We start from the raw sequence: 15,795 nt of genomic DNA on the forward strand, positions 1-15,795 counted from the left end.
CGTGTTCGAAGCTCGGAGTTCAACTAGAGAATAGAACAAAGTGGAATGGAGGTTTTTTTATTGTTGTACCGGTGTTGGTAAAGTTTACACTTTGTGTTAGTGGCCGGAGAAACCCCGAGTGACTGCCGAGAGTTAAAGATTAGAAGTGCTTTCGGAAGTTTAATCACTTTATTGTTGAGTCATAGAAAAAATTGGTACGTGTTGAGGTTGTTGATGCATTAGAATTAAAAATTATGTAACTTGTTAATTGCGTAAATTGTATACATTTTGTAAAATTTGTATACATTGTGTACATTTTAATAACATATGATTAAAAAAAAATAAGACAATATCTATGCGACAGTTATTTAAATGAAAAAGTCAAAACAATAAAACCACTATATTTCTTGGTATACTATATATCATGGAATTGAAAGTCTCAATGAAAATAACTTGAATTTATTCTAGCGAAGTTTGAAAATGTGTATAAATTAATTACCAAAACCAAAAACACAATTCTCAAAGCTCTAACTAGAACAAATATTGAATTTTTTTTAAATGTCTCAAGATTTGTCGTACCTCGTATGTATCTACTAGAAAAGGGTAGGAATTTTATATGTATATATGTTTGTTACTAACTTATTTAACTTAGCCAAGCTCAAGATGATAACTCATTTTCGAACTAATTGGGCTCAAAATCGAATTTTCAAAATATCCCATTTTATTTTGACGATTCTGGAAAAGTAGTAGGAATTTTCGGAGAAAAAAATTTATGAAGTTTGAAATTAACAAAAAAATCTCTAGGTGATTTTCGAAGCTGCTTAAAAAAGGCCAAAAATTGCTTATTGAAAATTTGCGTTTTTGGCAAAGTGGTCGAAACCTATAAAAAAAAATATCTTGAGATAATTTTCGGAGATGGTCCAAAAAGATTGAGAACATAAGTATCGAAAAATAGGGTTTTCAAAAATTTGCCTGAAAATTCAGAACAAAATCTGGGATATGGATTTTAAAGAACTAAGTCGAAGAAAAATACAGCGCGTTGATGATCCCGCAGCAAGATTTTAGAAATATTCGGTTTGAAATTTATTTAAAAAAATAAATAAATCGAAAAATTACCATCTCGTCATGGGCGATTTTGGAAAAATAGTTATAGTTATGAAAAAAATGGAGAGCCGAAACCTACAAAAAATATCTTTGGGCAATTTTCTAAAATACTCGAAAAAGGACCGAAATTTTCGTAATGGGGGAGTACTGAAAAATTGAAATTTTGAAAAATTTGCCCAAAAAATTCAGATATATAAATATCGAGGGGTTGATTTCAAAAATATGGTTCCGGTGCAAGATTTTAGAAATATAATCGATTTAAATTTTTTTTTTGATGATAAACGTTGCCGTGTTCAATGGGCGATTCTGGAAAATTAGAATGTCGAAAAATTGTGACGTAATGTCTTTTCTGGTGGTCGAAATCTACAAAAAAATATCTTTGGGTAATTTTAGAAGACAGTCGAGGACCTAAATCGAAGGGAAATCGAAAAATGGAGCTTTCAAAAAATTTCCAAAAAATTCAGAAAACAATCTTTTCGAGACGCTAATTCGAAAACTATAGGGTGGTTGCAGTTCGGAGCAAGGTTTTCGAAACATTCGGTTTGAAAGTCAAATTTTAGAACAATTTCAAAAATCGGTCATTTCATATCGATGATTCTGGAAAAACGGTAGGTTTCATGGAAGAAATGAGACTGGAGGCCGAAATTACAAGAAAGTGTCTTTGGGTAATTTTTGAAAATAGTCAAAAAAGATCTGAAATTTTCATAACGGGGAAGTACTGAAAAAATAGGCTTTTGAAAAAGTTGTAGAAAAATTACTAAAAGTAACTTCTGGAGATCGAAATCAACAGAAAATGTGTTTGGGTAATTTTTGAAAATGATCGAAAAAGCGTCAAAATTTTCATAAACAAAATTGGGGTTTTGAAAAGCCGCCTAAACATTCTAAAAAATTCTGGGATGTAAATATCGACATTCTAATGGAAAAAAATATAGCATGTTTATGGTTTAGAGCAAGGTTTTCGAAATATTCGCTATCAAATATATATTCGCTATATGTTTAAAAAATATATTTTTTTTGTCTTAATCATAACGTGTTTCCAATTTTACAATGCACATCTTTATCTTCAGGTAATTTTTGGAAAAATTTTTGTTTCAATTGTAGCAACCATTATTTTGATGAAGTTGAAAAAATTAATGCTAAAACAACTAAATCGGTCTAGGAATTTGCAAAAAATTGGATTTTTTTTAGATAATATACATATTTATACATGTAATATAAATTATATAACTCCTTAATTAATAAAAAAAATAAGAAATTGTAATGTATGCAACAGTTAAAAGATAAAAGTCAAGACAATAAAAGCACTATATTCCTTGGTAGACTATACATCATATAATTGAAAGTTTCAAATGAAAATAACTTGAATTTTATTCTAGCGAAGTGGACAAATTAATTCACAAAATCAAAAACACATGTCCCAAAGAACAAATATAGAAAGGTGCGTTTGACAGAGAAAATAAGTCAAAGTTGAAACGGCGCCTAGTTTTTGAAAATATTTCAGTTCATAGTCAAATTTTTTAAATATCTCAAAATTTGTCACATTTCGTCTGGAAAATTCTGGGAAAAGGAAACCATAAAAACTTTTGGGGGTGAAATAAATAAAATAAATTCTTTAGTGGCATGGAAATATTGAACTTTTGGAAAATTCTCTAAAAATATACAAAATATTATGGAAGATAAATTTCGACAGCTGAAGCGATTGGTATATTTTTGTTAAGGACTTATTTAACTTGAAAAGCTCGATATTACAATTAATTTTCGTACTATTTGGACTAAAATCGAATTTTCAATATATCTAAAAATTTGTCACATTTTATTTTGACAATTCTGGAAAATTGGTAACGATTTTCGAGGAAATGAAGTCAAAGAAAAACTTAAACGTATAAATTAACAAAAAGGTGATTTTCGAAGCTGCTCAAAGAAACGTCAAAAACTGCATATTGAAAATTTAATTTTTTGTTAAAGGTGCTCAAAACTCCATGCAATGTTTTGGCATATAGATTGATTTTGATGTGATGAATTTTGAACAAAATGAAACCAAAAGTAGCTTCTGAAGATCAAAATATATATAAAAAAAATCTCTTAAGATAATTTTCGAAGGTGCTTGAAAAAAGATCGAGAAAATTATAAATATCCAATGCTCTCGTAACAAGATTTTAGACAAATTCGGTTTGAAATGTAATTTAAAAAAATCCAAAAAAACATAATGTTTTCGTGGGCGATTTTGGAAAAATAGTTGGACTTTTCGAAAAAATGAGATCGAAAGGTCTGGAGATCGAAACCTATAAGATATTAAGTATCTTTGCATAATTTTCTAAAATGGTCGAAAAATGACCGAAATGTTCGTAACAGGGGAGTATTGAAAAATTGAGATTTTGAAAAAGCTGCCCAAAAATTTTCAGAAAATTCTGGTATATCGACGGACAAAAAAGAACGGAATTTTCATAAGGGAAATCGAAAAATAAGGCTTCCAAAAAATTCAGAAAAAATTTGACGTGCTGATTCAAAAAATGTGGCTTGTTTTTTTCGAAAAACTCGATTTCAAAGTAAAATTATAAAACAAAACTCTGGAAAAATGGAAGGACTCATCGAAGGAGTAAGGCCGATGATGATTTCTGGAGGTGAAATTTACAAATAAAATGTCTTTAAGTAATTATCAAAATTAATCCAGAAAGGGCCGAAATTTTTACAAGTGAATTGAAAAATTGAGGTTTTGAAAAAGTTGCTGAAAAATTCACAAAGGAAATCTAGCATATAGATTTCAACGTGCTGATTCGAAAAATATGTTTATCGTTCACAAGCAAGATTTTCGAAATATTCCGTGCTAAGCGAAATTTTGAAAAAAATTTGCCATATTTCAGTGATCGATTCTGGAAAAATAGTAGGAGTTATCGATAAAGTCAGGCTAAAAATGACTTCTGGAAGTCGAAATGGACAGAACATGTGTTTAGGTAATTTTCGAAAATGATCGAAAAAGGGTCGAAATTTTCATAAGAAAACTGAGCTTTTGAAAAATTGTAAATATCGACATTCTGATGGAAAAAATATAGCTTATTTATGGTCTCAGAGCAAGGTTTTCGAAATATTTGCTATTAAACGTATGTTTAATAATTTTTTTTTGTCTTAATCACAAGTTTTTTTGAAAAATTTCTATTTTCAATTATTGTGGAAACCATTATTTTGATGAATATGAAAAAATAAATTCTGAAGAAACAACTAATTCGGTATAGGGATTTGCAAAAAATTGGAATTTTTTTTTTTGATAATATATTTACACATATAATATAAATGATAACTTATTAATTCTGTGAACTGTGTACATTCTTTTATATAAACCAGTTCATTTGTTGTTTTAGATTGCAAAAAGATATTATTTTTGGAAAGAAAATAGAACAATATATATGTCTATGCGACAGTTAAATGATAAAAGTCAAGACAATATAAAAGCACTAGATTTCTTGGTACACTATACATACATCATGTAATTGAAAGTTTCAAATGAAAATAACTTGAATTTTATTCTACCGAAGTTTAAAAACACATGTCCCTAAGATCTATCTAGAACAAATATAGAAAAATAGGTCTGTCAGAGAAAAAAAACCAAAGTCGAAATGACGTCTCGTTATTGAAATTATTCTACTTCATAGTAAATGTTTTCAAAATATCTAAAAATTTGCCACATTTTATTTTGACGATTCTGGAAAAAAGCTGAAATTACAAAAAGTGTCATTAACTTATTCTCGGCGGTGCCCCAAAAAAAAGTCAAAAATGGCATACTGAAAACTTAAGCTTTTGGATCCAGATTCCAAGAGAAATATTTTGAGTATATTAATTTTAAAAATCATAAAAATTGGCATCTTGGCGATTTTTGAAAGATGCTAGAAATTTACGCAGAACTGAAGCTAAAAGTAGCGTTTGAAGGTCGAAATCTATAAAAAAATCTCTTGAGAAGTATTTAACGAAAAAAGAGTTTTCAAAAAATTTGTCTAAGAATTCAAAAAAAAATTCTAGGATATAGATTTCGACGTACTGAGTCCAAAAATACGGCGTGTTTATGGTCCCGGAGCAAGATTTTAGCAATATTTGGTTTGAAATTCCTGTTTTTTCATGCTGAAAGTTCTCATTTTCCACTGCGCGATTTTGGAAAAATAGGAGTTATCGAAAAAATGAAGCCGAAAATAATTTCTCGTTGTCAAAATCTATAGAAAAATAAATTTGTGTAATTTTTTTAAATGGTTGAAATAGAATCAAAATTGTCATAAGAGAAATCGAAAAAATTCTTTTGCCAAAAAGTTTAGATCAATTCTCAAAATTGCCTATTTTAGATCGGCGATTCTAGAAAAATGGTAAGATTTTTCGAAGAAATGAAGCCGATAGTAATTTCTAGAGGTTGAAATCCATAAAAAATGGATAATTGTCGAAAATGGTTGAAAAACGGCCGAAATTTTTACTTAGAAGAGTATTGAAAAATTGAGGTTTTCAAAAAGTTGCCAAATAATTCCCAAAAAATTTTGGGATATACATATCGAAGGTCTGATTCCAAAAATTCAGCCTGTATATGGCCTGAAAGTAAGATTTTACGAATATTCAAACTGAAATTCTTTTTTTTTGTGCTAATAATTTCCAAATTTCAATAGACGATTCTGAAAAAATACAAGAAGTTTTTGAAAAATTGAGGCCGGAAGTAAGTTCTGGCGGCCGAAATCTACAAAAAAAGTCTGTTTTGGGTAATTTTCGAAAATGATCCGAAAAGGGTCTAAATTTTCGTAAGAGCGAAGTATTGAAAAATTGAGCTTTTGGAATAGTTATCCAAAAATTCACAAAAAAATTCTATGATATAAATATCGAATTTATGATTCGAAAAACACAGCATGTTTTATTCTGAAACAAGCTTTTGGAATTATTCGGCTTGAAAATCAATTTTTTTTTTAATTTGCCATATTTCATATTGACAATTCTGGAAAAACGGCATGAGTTATAGAAAAAATGCGATCGAAAGTATCTTCTGTAGGTTGAAATTTATAACAAACTGTCTTAAGGTAATTTTTTGGTTTAAAAACGGCCAAGAATTCCGTATTAAAAATTGAAGTGATCTGATCTGACAATCAATTTAGATTTCTTGTAAGATATTTTGCTATTTAAAATATCTATTTAAAATCTGATATACAAAAAAAGTACATATATTAAAAAAAATGTTTGTATTGAGAATTTCGTAATTGAATTACTAATGTAAAAAATATGTTTCTGGAATCTTTAAATTCTGTTATAAAAAATTCCCTGCCGAACTTCTTCGGGCTTCTCCCCCAAACTCCTAAAACAATTACCCTCCCCCGACCGCACATCCGCCGCCTTCCCGCCCCCAGCCTCCCGAAACGTGTTCTTAAAAGTTCCCAAATTCCGTATTCACACGTGTACCGCGTCAAAATGTCCTTTTACCTGCTTTAAATCTGATTTTTCGCCTTCCTACGCACTCATTCTCGACGACGCGTCTCCTGAATACGTAAAGCCTCCTCGACCGCGATCCCGAAACACAGTTCTGCCAACCTGCCGCAATTTATCGTCCGAGTGCATCGCCTGTCCGCGAACAATTAGACCCCGAAAATCTCGTCCATTAGCCCCTCGGACGCACTGCGCCCCTCGAGGCTGCAGCAGCGGCGACTCTAATAAAAATTAAAACGCTTAATCAGGCAGAATTTTCTCGTAATCTGGTTACAACTAGCGAACTCTCGTCGATTGTCTAATCGGGCGGAAGCTTTTCAGGCTTGATTTATCTTGGAAAATTACTGATTAGCGATTAGCGGTTTTGTAGGGTCTGAATGGGATTTTTGTGTGTGGGGGGCGAATTGTGCGAAATTAATCACATTTATTTGGGGAGATCATGGATGAGTCCATGGACGGTGGTGCTCGAAATCTGCCGATGTGACGTGAAGAGCGACAGTTTAATTAAAAATTTATCGATCGGGTTTAATTATGCATAAAGTTCGAGGAAGGATAATGCTTGAAGAATTAAATAATGTACATAAAATTTTAGATGGAGTTGTTCTTTTTATGTTGTTTTGTGGTGTAAAAAGTCGATTTCGTTTTGGCGGAGGACTTGGAGGGATGGCGGCACCAGGTAATATTTTATGGCAAATCTCATGGATAACGTTTTACACGACGCTAATCTTACTATATATTTTGTCAGTGAAATGTAGTCCGCAGTGGCTTTTGTGTGTTCTGCCGTGATAATGCCTGCAGATATTTTTCGACTGTGCAGCTGCTACAAAAACATATATCATTACTTACTAATTATTGTTTTTATAATGGATGTAGTCAAATTCTAGTTCATCAGCTAAATTTAGTTTTTTCACGACCTGTTGTATAATGTTTCTCGTAAAAGTTTCTTCAAAAGCTTTAAAACAATATTCTTAAGAATGAAGATTAGTCCAGCGTCTTAATAAATTTTGAGCCAAAAAAATTTGAGTCCGTTCAGTTCTTTTTTCGGAAGTGTTTCCAGAGGTGGAATTTTGTTTCTACCGATACGATACGAAGCGATAACGAAGCGATAAATGACAAGGACGAAAATATAAATTTCAGATGCGAAAGAAAAAGACGACGACATTTTATCATTACATAAACAAAATCTCACCCCAGGATCACGAAAAAATAATTAATCTGGTCAACTCAATTTAAAAAAGAAGTTCATTTTCCTGCTCCAAATCTGTGAATTTTTTAAAATTAATTATTGTCTTGGCGCCTCCACCATTTCTCTCCAAAAATTTAAAGTTAGTCAAATCAGTTTAAAAAGACGTTATTTTGATCAGAATTTGAGAATTTTTGTACAAAATTAAGTATTTATATTTCTTTTTGCCATGTATTTTGAAATAATAAAGAAAATTATGTTTATATGCAAAAATTAGGGGTGATAAAATCGTATGAAACATTGTTTTTTATTAAAATTTGTGCAGTTGTATTATTTTGCTCAATTTCCGAAAAAGTTTCTTCAAAATCGTAGAAACAATATACTTTAAACTGACCAAGCATCTCTACAATTTTTAACCACAAAATATTAAAATTCATCAAAAATTCATTCGAATAGAGGCAATATTCGCTCAAAATCTTGCCAAGATCATGAATTTATGCTTATTTTCGCCGGTTTTTTTTTTAATAACTGAATCAAACTTACGTGCACCTAAAAAATAATAAGCAGTTTAACTCGACTATTAAAAAAATCCTACTCTAGATTTCTGTTTATTTTGTTCAGGAATCAAGGAATTTACAAAAAATATCTCTTCCCAAAATAAACGAAGGATCTATTGTTATAGTTCTTGTATACTTCGAAATATTGAAAAAAATTATATTTATATGCAAAGACTGAAGGTGATACAATCCGTATAAAATATTTTTTTATTACAATTTGTGCAAGTTTTATTACCTTGCCTAAATTCGAAAATATTTAAGAAATGCATGACTGCATAGTTTCAAAATTGACCAAACATTTCGATAAAATCAAAATTCGTCAAAAATTCATTCGAATGAAGATATTTGTGCGAAATCTTCTCAAGATTACGAAATTATGCTTACTTTGGCCGTTTTTTTTAATAACTGAATCAAACATGTGTTCATCAAAAAAAAAGCTGTCCAACTAGATTCTAAAAAAATATTTCTCCTCCAAATCGCTACTTAATTTGTTCAGAAATCAAAAAATACCCAACTCTTCCCAAAATACACGATTTCTTTTCGAATTTTGTTCCAAAATACCCGACATAAACAAGTTTAAAATTAATTATTATCCCGGCGCCTCCAACATTTTTGTACAAAATTTAAAAGTGGTCAACTTGATTTAAAAAGAGGTTATTTTGATCGTAACTCCTCATAGAATAAAGTATGTGTGCTTATTTTCATTGTGTATTTAAATAATAATACAAAAAAAAAATATATGCACAAATTGAAGCTGATAAAATCCGTACGAAACAATTTTTTTTATTATAATTTGTGTCAATTTTATTATTTTGCGCAATTTCGAAAATATTTAAGAAATGCATGACGGCCTCCAAAATATGATGTTTCAAGTAAAAATGTCTTCAGAATCTTAAAAACAATATTTTTAAAATTGACCAAACATTTCGAGAACTCTTATACACAAAAAAACAAAATTCGTCAAACATTCATTCGAATAAAGGTATTTGTGCGAAATCTTCACAAGATTACGAATTTATGGTTTCTTTCACCGCTTTTTTTTAATAACTGAATCAAGCATGTGTTCTTAAAAAAAAGAAATAATGAAAAAATTAATTTTACTAGCGAAAATTCAAAATTGACCAAACATTTCGACAAAATTTATCGACAAAAATTTAAAATTCGTCAAAAATTCATTTATTTCCAATCTTCCCAAGATAATAAATTCATGATTTTGGGAAGATTCGAAATAAATATCTTTACTTTCGCCGTTTTTCTTAAACAACTGAATCAAACATGTGAAAAAAAAGCTTTCCAACTAGATTCTAAAAAAATATTTCTGTCCTCCAAATAACTGCATAATTTGTTCAGGGATCAAGGAAATTACAAAAATACCCAATTCTTCCCAAAATACACGATCTCTTTTCATATTTTTTTTTTTCAAAATACCTAACATACACAGTTTCAAATTAATTATTATCCCGGCGCCTCCACCATTTTTGTCCAAAATTCAAAAATTGGTCGAATTGATTTGAAACGAGAGTAATATTTTGAAATAATGAAAAAATTAATTTTACTCGCACAAATTTAATATTTTTAAAATTGACCAAATATTTCGACAATATTTATCCACAAAAAAAAACAAAATTCGTCAAAAATTCATTCGAATAAAGATATTTGTGCGAAATCTCCCCAAGATTACGAAATTATGTTTACTTTCGTCGTTTTTTTAATACCTGAATCAACAATGTGTTCATCAAAAAAAAATTAGCTGTGCATCTATATTCTAAAAAAATATTTCTCCTCCAAATCTCTACGTAATTTGTTACGAAATCAAGAAATTTACGAAAAACTCTTCACAAAATATACAATCTCTTTTCGATTTTTTTTTCAAAATATCCAACATAAACAAGTTTTAAATTAATTATTAACCCGACGCCTCCACCATTTTGTGCAAAAATTTAAAATTGGTCAAATTGGTTTGAAGAGAGGTTATTTTGATCAAAATTTCTGACTGAATTAAGGATGTGTGGTTATTTTCATTGTGTATTTTAAAATAATAAAAACAATAATATGCGAATATTGAAGTTGATAAAATCCGTACGAAACAACTTTTTTGTTATAATCTGAGCCAGTTTTATTATTTTGCCCAATTTTTAAAATATTTAAGAAACGTATGACTGCCTCTAAAATATGATGTTTCCAGTAAAAATTTCTTCACAACCTTAAAAACAATATTTTTAAAATTGAGCAAACATTTCGAGAATTCCTATACACAAAAACTCAAAATTCGTCAAAAATGCATTCGAATAAAGCTTTTTGTGCGAAATTTTTCTAAGGTTACGAATTTTTGCTTACTTTAGCCATTTTTTTTTTATAACTGAATCAAGCGTGTGTTCATTAAAAAAACTGTCCAACTGGTTTCTAAAAAAATATTTCTCTCCAACAAATCTCTGCTTAATTTGATCAGAAATCAAGGAATTTACAAAAAATACCCATCTCTTTCCTAAATATACCATAACTATTCGATTTATTATCAAAAAACTCGACATAAACAGGTTTCAAATTAATTATTATCCCGGCGCCTCCACCAATTTTGCCCAAAATTTAAAATTGGTCGAATTCATTTGAAACGAGGTTATTTTGACCAAAATTTCTCACAGAACAAGGCATCTATGGTTATTTTCGTTGTATATTTTGACATAATGGAAAAATTATATTTAGATGCAAAAATTGAAACTGATAAAATCGACAACAATTTTTTTTATTATAATTTGTGTTAGTTTTACTAATTTGCCCAATTTCGAAAATATTTAAGAAATGCATGATTGCCTCTAAAATATGATGTTTCCAGTAAAAGTTTCTTCAAAATCTTAAAAACAATATTTTAAATTTGACCGAACATTCCGACAATTTTTATCCACAAAAAATCAAAATTCGTCAAAAATTCTTTCGAATAAAGATATGTGTGCGAAATCTCCCCAAAATTACGAAATTATGCTTACTTTTGTCGTTTTTTTTTTTAATAACTGAATCAAACAAGTGTTCATAAAAAACAAATTTTGTCCACAAAAAACCAAAATTCGTCAAAAATTCACTCGAAAAGATATTGGTTTGAAATCTCCGAAGATCATGAATGCTCACTTTCGCAGTTTTTCTTTAACAACTGAATCAAACATGTGAAAAAAAAGCATTCCAACCAGAAAAAAAAAATCTCTCCTCCAAATCTCTGGTTAATTTGTCCTGGAATCAAGGAAATTACAAAAAACACCCAATCCTTTCTAAAGTACACGATCTCTTTTTAATTTTATTTTCAAAATACCTGATAAACAGTTTCAAATTAATTATTATACCGCCGCCTCCTCCATTTTTGTCCAAATTTAAAATTCGTCGAATCGATTTGATAAGACGTTATTTTGATCGGAATTTCTCACAGATTAAGAGATATGTAGGTATTTTCGTTGAATATTTTGAAAGAATGAAAAAAAATATTTACATGCATAAATTATTATTGAACCTGATAAAATCGCACCAAACAATTTTTATTATTATAATTTGATGTCGAAAAATTAACGATTCTGAAAACCCTAATAGTCTCAAAGATCCTAAATATCTTCAAGGTACGAAAAACGATCTTTGATAATTCTGAAAGTTCAGAAAATTTGATTTTTTTCAAGAATACCAAAGATATTTAGATCCTCATTATTCTAAAATGCTTGATGATCCTTGGAATGCAAGTTAATTTCAGAAACGCCAAAGACACTAGAGATTCTAGGAATTACGAAAATTTGTGAACTTTAAAGATTCTAAGGAAAGTTTTGCAAAATGTTCCAATAGATCTTAAATACTTTAAATGTTCTAGATTCAGAGATTTTTAGGATTCCTGAGATTTGTATAATTTCAAATCTATTAAGTCGCCTAGAAGTGACTATAGATAATAATGCTTCAGAACAGTTTAAAACTCTGAAGTTTACGAAGACGATCCTGAAAATACAAAATTTTTAAAGATATGGAGAAGCCTCAAAACTTTGAAAATCATTTAGATAATGAAGTTACTGAAAATCTTGAAGCTTCTAACAATTCTAGAGATAGTGAAGATATTGAAGCTTCTTGATATTCCTTAATCTCCTGAAGAGTATAAAGCTCTTAAAGCTCTTAATAATTACAAAGATGTAATGTAAAAATTTCCATAATACGTTCTTAACAAAAATGCCCTAAATAAAACAGAAGAAAAAAATATATTTTTATGCAAAATTGAAGCTGATAAAATTTGTATACAAAATTGGAAATCTCTCCAAGATAGATTATTTCGCTTTCTTTGCCCGTTTTTTTAAATAAGTGAATCAAACATGGGTTAATCTAAAAAAAAAATAATAAACTGTTAAACTAAATTTTAAACAAAATTTACAAAAGAATTCCAACGTTGCTTAAAAGATATTATCTCCCGTAGAATATTATTTTCAAATTATTATTCTCCCATCGCCTCCACCAGTTTTGTCCAAAAATTTAAAGTTGATCAAATCGATCTACGGTTATTTTTGTCGTAGATTTTGAAATAATGAAGAAATTGAAGGTGATAAAATCATCACATTTAAAATCTGTGCCAGTTTTATCATTCAAAATATTTAAAAAATGTATTAAACTATTATGTCCCCCGTCAAAGTGTGTGCTTATTTTTTTCAGGAATCAAGAAATTTAAAAAAACATAGTAGACGACCAGTGATTCATACTTTCATGAAAGCATTCATCACTTTTAAAAACGTTTTCCTGTGGCACCCCCATGACCTAGAATACACTCGGAATAGGCCTTGCTCAACCCAACTTTCCACTAACTTTGCTTGCCTCATAACCACCTCAAATGCATATAAAACAGGTCTAAACCCATTTTAATTATAAATTCCAGAAAACTCATGCGACACATGTAATGCGGCCCCCGGAATCCAGAACTAAACTTCTCCAACTCTTCCAAGTTAAAAAACAATTTCAACCCGCCGTTAATATCAAAACCCCGACCGCATTCGCTCAAATTAATTAAATAACCCCCAACCGCCCTTCCCGAAATTCATTTACGCCACTATTGGCTATTTCCAAACGGCGTTTGATATTTTATCTCCCAGCTGTCACTCGTCTCCATTTCCCCTTGCGATATTTAACATTCTGATGAGTTTCGACCGGAAACAGTCCACGCGGATGTTTATCGTCCCCCGATAACTTCCATCAATTTCCACTGCACCCTACAAATGCACCCCGTAATCGCAACTACCCAAATCACCCGGTTTGACGTTCGAACTCAGTTTCGTGTCAATTAACGGCAGAATAGTGTTCTTGTTAGTGTTTCTTTCGTTCATTTGCATCCTTTTGATGTATCCTTTTGTGTAGCGGAACGAGAGGTCTTGTTGAAATTCTCGAAGCGTTCGTTATCATCGCCGATTCGAGCTTGTGGAGGCTCCGGTTATTCCCCCACTGTGTCCAACAATATTCCCAATCTCAATTAGGATTAATCTGGCGTGTTCTGAATTGTGGCGGCGATGTGATTGGCGGAGTGGGGCGGCATTGTCGAAAGTGGACGCATTGTGGTCTATACAATTTGGGAGTGAAGGGGGGCATTGTTAAATTGGCAAAAATGGTGGGTGATTTGCTCAGGACGCTTTAACCGGGTCGTGAACTTGAACTTGAAGACGTTCGCTACTTCAGACGATTTTTTTGTTTCAGACACGTGTCGGGGTGGTTTATTTTTGAAACTATGTTTTTTGATGTACAAAAAAGTGAGGTTTTGTAACTTTCACTGTGAAATTTATGCACGCGTGAGCGAACATTTTTGTCAAAGAGAGGCTTTGCGTCATGTCTGCGGGCTGGAAGTATAAATCGAAGCGGTGGACTCTATTGTTTTCAGTAATGTGGGTATTGAAGTTGTGTGGAGATATAAAATTACCGGGTAAAATTAAATCAGATCTGTTTATACAAAAGAGAAAATTTGCCGTAAAGCGTACTCGAAATGAAATGAAGGTTAAACTGTTTTTTCTAGAGTTTTTTTTTAATTTCCGTGCTATACAAATAATACTAACTCGTAAATAATGTTGCATCTGGAAGCACCCTTATTGTTATAAACCGATATTTAGTTGTCTCTGTAAAATTTTAGTTTTATGATTTTTTAGCAGTTAAATAATGGAAATACATTTGAGCAAAATAATACAACTGGCACAAATATAATAAAAAAAATTGTTTCATATGATATTATGCATTTTATCAGCTTCAATTTTGCGTATTTTTTTTATTATTTCAAAATATACAACGTACCTACAGAAAAATATTTATGTGGGATATTTTGAAAAGAAAAAAAAATCGAAAATTGATAGTGTGTTTTGAAAAAAGCTAGGTATTTTCAGTGAATTCCTTGATTTCTGAACAAATTAAACAGAGATTTGCGGAAAAAAAATGTGTCTTTTATTTTTATTTTTGATGAACACACGTTTGATTCGGTTGTTAAAAAAACGGTGAAAATAAGCATCAGTTCGTGATCTTGGGAAGATTTCGAATAAATTTCTATATTTTCGACGAATTTAAATTTTTTGTGGATAAAAATTCTAGAAATGCTTGGTCAGTTTCAAAAATATTGTTTTGATTTTCAAGAAACTTTTACTGGAACCACAATGTTTTAGAAGCAGTAATGCATTTCTTAAATATTTTCGAAAATGGGCAAAATAGTAAGATTGGTACAAATTATAATAAAAAATGGTTTTGTACGGATTTTATTAGCTTCAATTTTCGCATATTAATATAAATTTTTTCATGATTTCAAAATATTCAACGAAAATAACAATGGATTCCTAATTCTGTGAGAAATTCAGATCAAAAACACCGCGATTCAACCAATTTTAAATTTTGGACAAAAATGGCGGAGGCGCCGGGATAATAATTAATATGGAATCTGTTTGTGTTGGGTATTTTCAAAGAAATTCAAAAAGAGATCGTGTCTGTTGAAAAAAGTTGTTCATTTTTTGTAAATTCCTTGATTCCTGAACAAATTAAGCACATATTTAGGACGAGAGACATAATTTTTTAGGATCTAGGTGGACAAAATTTGGACAAAAATGGAAGAGGCGGCGGGATAATAATTAATTTGAAACTGTTTTTCAGGTATTTGGAAAAAAAAATTGAAAAGAGATCATGTATTTTGGAAAGAATTGGGTATTTTTTGTAATTTCCTTGATTCCTGGACAAATTAACCAGAGATTTGGAGAAGAGATTTTTTCTGGTTAGAACGCTTTTTTTTTCACGTGTTTGATTCAGTTGTTAAAGAAAAACTGCGAAAGTGAGCATTCATGATCTTCGGAGATGTCAAACAAATATCTTTTTGAGTGAATTTTTGACGAATTTTAATTTTTCGTGGATAAAAATTGTCGGAATGTTTGGTCAAATTTAAAAATATTGTTTTTAAGATTTTGCAGAAACTTTTACTGGAAACATCATATTTTAGAGGCAATCATGCATTTGTTAAATATTTTCGAAATTGGGCAAATTAGTAAAACTGACACAAATTATAATAAAAAAAAT

General features: G+C 30.2%; 1 protein-coding gene across 1 annotated transcript in view; it reads left to right on the forward strand.

The window, feature by feature from the left end:
* LOC135131751 (uncharacterized) overlaps nt 1–15,795 on the forward strand; it is a 230,190-nt gene that overhangs the window by 34,986 nt on the left and 179,409 nt on the right. The window lies entirely within an intron of this gene.

The sequence above is a fragment of the Zophobas morio genome, unplaced genomic scaffold, assembly GCF_036711695.1.
Source record: "Zophobas morio isolate AGI-343-1 ecotype UQ-CSIRO unplaced genomic scaffold, CSIRO_AGI_Zmor_V1 ptg000021l, whole genome shotgun sequence".
NCBI lineage: Eukaryota > Metazoa > Arthropoda > Insecta > Coleoptera > Tenebrionidae > Zophobas > Zophobas morio.